This window comes from Teleopsis dalmanni, unplaced genomic scaffold (assembly GCF_002237135.1).
Source record: "Teleopsis dalmanni isolate 2A unplaced genomic scaffold, ASM223713v2 unscaffolded_contig_0791, whole genome shotgun sequence".
Taxonomy (NCBI): domain Eukaryota; kingdom Metazoa; phylum Arthropoda; class Insecta; order Diptera; family Diopsidae; genus Teleopsis; species Teleopsis dalmanni.
Window position 1 is genome coordinate 1 of NW_024032173.1, and position 5,269 is coordinate 5,269.

General features: G+C 26.7%; 1 long non-coding RNA gene across 1 annotated transcript; it reads left to right on the forward strand.

The window, feature by feature from the left end:
- Positions 1–929: 929 nt before the first annotated feature.
- Positions 930–2,949, forward strand: LOC119663711. Its single transcript, XR_005251060.1, has 3 exons — positions 930–1,117; positions 1,174–1,276; positions 2,778–2,949. It is a non-coding gene; the product is annotated as an uncharacterized LOC119663711 (long non-coding RNA).
- The last annotated feature ends 2,320 nt before the right edge of the window (positions 2,950–5,269 follow it).

A 5,269-nucleotide genomic window follows, 5' to 3' on the forward strand; every position in this document is an offset into this window, starting at 1 on the left:
TAAACACAATAATACGAATCAATTAAAAATTTATGCATATATATATATATATATATATAATTTAGTTAAACATAAATTAAGAAAAGAAATTTAAATAATTAAAAACATATTTTTTTGTTATGATATAAAACAATTTATTTTATAAATAAGTAGTAACTGAAGTGAATTTAAAAGCAAATGTTGTTTAAATCAATATCGGTAAATGAAATAAGTGCATATAATTTTTATACAATGTAAAAGTTTAAGGAAAATAATTACATAGAAATTACAAAAATGATTGAAAAACCTTAAAAGAAATTAATTTATAAACCATATATATGAATGATATATAATGGTTAAAAATACATAAAAGCACCACAACATCAAAGAAAAATTCTATAAACTCAAATAATTTAGAGTTTCATTTGTTTCAAATACATTTTTTTTCTTAAAAGTTTCAACCAAACACAAAGAACATATATATCTCGAAAAGACGGATTCTTTCCATATGGGCGAAAGAGATTGCAGACCAAATAAACAGTTTTAAAATGCCTTATTTTAATTTCTTTTTGAAGTCTAGCACTAAATCAATTTCAATTTACATAATCCTAACCTCATATAAGAAAAAATTTTACAAGATTTTGTTCTAAAAGCCTAATGTGGAAGTTGTTTGTCCGAATATTATTATGTACAATATACTCTATTAAACATGTCATTTCAATATCAAAGAACATATTTATTGCCACCACTGTAAATGACAGTTATCAAATGACAACTAAACAAATAAAGTAAATGGAGGAAATTACTTAAATTTAAAAGTAAAGTAAATTATTTATAATCTAACAAAATATCAACTTACAATGAATTTATAAGATAAATTGACAATGTAAATTTAAAATGAAATCAGTTGCACTTAACAACAAAACTGATCCAAAAGTTAAAAAAAATTAATCAGTAACAATTAAAAAGATTAATACGACGTACATATATCATTTGAAAGAAATTATTACTGGAAAAATTAAACAAGTGGCAGAGAGATGAATCGATTTTTGGTGATTATATAGTTGGCATCTTGGAGAGTGATGAAATGCATGAATAAAAAGCATTTACTTTACAGGAACTGTTAGGTGCAGTGGTGGTGAGTTTGTGACAATAATATTAAGCGTATATAACATTACTTTAATCCTGTTATAGGGTGATACAAGTTAATTTTAGTTAAAATGATATGAGGAAAAAGCACGAAAAATATAACCTGTTAACAAGGCACTCCAATATACAGAGGAAGAGCGTCAGACACGTAAGCAAATGTTAGCATATTACTCAAAGGTGATACCAACAAAATATTTAAATTGTGAAATTATTGAGAAAGTAGGATTATAATATGTAAAAAAGGCACAAAGTTCTAATAGTTGAAGTATTGATTGTATAGTGACTTGAAAGATTAATAACCTCCATTACGAATATTGAAACTCCAGCAAAAAAATTCCAGCAATCTTAGTCTATAAATTTCATTCTTAACTATAATCGTCAGTTAATTAAGTTTAATTAAGATATTAACAAATAAAAGTGTTAACTGAAATAGGCCAACGATTCTATTGTATTATCTGTTGTTGTTGCTACTGCTGTAACCAAATGCCCATTTCACAGCAAACACACAAAAGGTTGACAAGACTTGGTATATGGAATGAGATGAGGAAGAAAGTATAAAAACACGATGTAGGTACCGGTATGAAAGTTGTATTTAACATGGGTCCAGGTGAAATGCCTACACTTGTCTATAGCAGTTTTGTAACTTCAAAATATCTTGATATTATTAATAAATTTAAATTTTGTTATTACTAGAGAGCACCTAGTCTAAGTTTAATAAGAATTAAGCTGTTTTTATATTTTTCACATATATGTAAGTTTTGTGTAATGTAGTAAAGTTAGTACCTTTTAGGTAGTAAAAAGATATCGGAAAACATATTCCCTATGGGTTGAATAATATAAAACTTTATTTGAATAATCCAATATTATCCAACATAACATATCTGCTTCAACATAAAAGAGTCTGTCTGTTTTCGAGGGATAAAAATGAGAACATTTGAAAAAATATTCAAAGCCATTTCTTTATCAATTCAAATACTGAAAAACGGAAGAACTGACAATATGATATATATAAATATTAATATATTTTCTATATTTCACCCTTAAGTTCCTCTGGAATGAATCACATACCATATTTACTTAACATGAACCTCTGCCAAACAAATTGGTGTTATGCGAGTACCACACTGTCTACATATTATATTATTGAAGTTTTCACTTCATTATAAACTCAATTAATGTGCAGTGATAAGAATAATTTTTAAATAAAATGAATAGTTCTGTGTCAATCGCAGAACTATAATTATAATAGTGTAAAAGTATAATATATGCATATGTTTACGGTTATATGAACTCAAATTGAAAATATATAATTTCAATCATTATCACAAAGTATATACCGAATTAGTCTTGTTAAATAATAAAAATAATGTGGCTCATTATTTATTATTTAAATGAATAATAAATGAATACTGACCACAAATAGTGCTCTAAACAATATAAGAAATAGGTGTGAAAACAGTCTAATGTGTATACTATAAAGATTCTATCTCTTTATATTATTTACCCTCCTTTTTATTCACCTAAGCTACTACCTAACCACACCTAAGTATCTATATAAAATCATGATTGTAATAATTTTATTAACTATTTAAACTCAAACTAATTTTTAATTAAAAAGAAGTCAATAAAATATTAATTTATACTTATAGACAATGTTGCTTGTAAATCCTACCAAAGCTGTTACTGTACCATATACAATTTGGAATATCATGACATCACGCGGATTATTGCTTACTGCTTTGTAATGGACCTAATTTTTCCTAGCCGGGGTAGTTCTCAGCCTAGTCCAAGGTCTTACAAGAAAATTTCTATTCGCGGGGACCCAGCGTTCAACTAATGTCGTTTCTACCGTTGAAGTAAGATGTCGTACAACAAAGTAATTATTTTCGCATTCAAGTTTTTTTCTTTATTGAACAATTGGTAATATATGTATAACAATCAATGTATTTTAAATAAAAAAAACAATTTATCAAATAATATATTTACAATTACTCGTAAATAATAATAAGCAAATAATATTTAACTGATTTCAATTTTTTTTTAAAAAAAAATAATATTAATTAATCATATTTTAAGTTTAACGTTTTATAAATGCATTTTTGTGTTCACTTAAATACAACAAAATTTATAAAAAAAACTCATAAAATGTTTTTAAATAAAAATATAAGGGAAGAAGAATTTCTATTAAGCGTAGTCGTGTGAAGATTACTTTGGTATTTCACTTAGAATTTTATGTAATATTTTTACATTCCTTAAATGTGGATTAAGTAATTAAATTTTTAATGTTACACTTTATAATTAATTAAGATTATGTTTGCATATAACAGAATACATTTTTTTTCACAAATATCTTGTTTTCAGTTTAATTTCAATTTTTACAAAGATACATTTTTTTTTTTCATAGATTCTATTTCATAAGAACTAATAATTCATGAGCTTGTTGTGTTTAGAAAGTTTATGCTCCTATGCGCTTAACTTGAAGCCTTTACGATTGTGATTGCCTTGTTGTTACTTTTCTCATTTCCATTCGAATGAGTAAAATTTGTAGATATTCAATTATACAATTTATTAATTTTTAAGCAATTCGTCCGATTTAAATAAAATAGCTTATAAATTCACGCTTATACATTGAAGTTACTTACGCGAAAATCTGCACTGTATTTTATACATATATAAGCCTTACCCTCTCTGGTACATCAGGGCTGCTTACAACGTCCAGCGATGATTATCAGGAAACGCCAATCAATTTAAACTTTGCCACGTATCGGAGACAAAGAGACACCCAAGCCGCGCCACGTCTTTTGCTTGTGGTGTCAACACGTTTATACGTTCGAACGAGCACCAGTACAAAAGCTTTTAATTGACCACTGTTAAAGCCGTCAACTATTTCTTTTATACTGTGGCTATTAACACTATTATCCCGAGATGCAAAAGTTGGCTAAGAAAATAGCACCAAAATAAATTTTTATTAATAAAATCAAAGTTTTATTTGATACTTTATGCTCTTAAGCAATTTTTAATTTTACAAAAACATAACTAAAGTTGTAAAAATCTAAATTTAGTATATAAATAATTTTTGAATAAATTATTTCTATATATGGACAAATAAAAACCGAGAAAAACACTCCGGGAGTGCAGGCAGAAGTGAAAACTTGAACTTATGGCGCGTTAGGCACTTTTTTGGGTGAGCATTTTTAGGTGCGCTCGCGACATGAGAAATTGTACATAAAAAATCAAGTTTATCCAAGCAATGTGGATAATAAGTATAATAATATAGAAACTATATTCGAAGGAAGTGGTTTTATTTAAATGAGTAAATATTAGTAAATAGTAAATACAAAATTTATCAGTTCTCATCCATAATTTCAACAACTCTTACATCATCATTATCAGCATTTTCATCATTATTATCAGGATTTTCATCAAATTCTAAAACTGATACAATAGGTCTATGGTAACTAAAGTATGAAATAAACAATTTTGATTTAAATCTATTTATATATCTTGTGAATACTGCATCAATAGTAGTTTTGTATTTTGTTGTGCTAAGATTGCGATCATTGGACATCGTTAAATCAAATTCTTGATATAAAAATTCAATTAATGATTGATTTTTGACATCTGCAAAGTTTATGTTGAAATCTCCACTCAAAATCATAGTATAATGATCAAATCTTCTATTAATTTTCATCATAAATATTGCGGAAGCAGCTTTAGAATAAATGAATAAATTTGAATACAAGAACTCTCGTATTGCTTGTAAAGACTGTTTTGGTGAAATATAAACGGCAGCCATTATTATTGTTTGTCCATTAGAATGGCATTAGGAAATACATATATCACCAATATTCGAAACATTAGTGCTAAACATACTGGTATATCTCGCATGCACTTCCATATGATCTGTAGAAAATGTGGCCATAGTATCATTGGACCGATGATAAATAGCCACCCCACCTGCTGGACGATTGTCTCTTTTGAAACTTGCTATAAAGTTGAAATATAAAGTGATGACGAGCAGCAGTTGTAATAATGTATACAAAATATAACACTATAGTATACAAAAGCACTACAACAATGTTTTTATTAATTCTATTAACACTTTAGATTTGTTTTTTTTTGTTTTTTTAACACAATACCA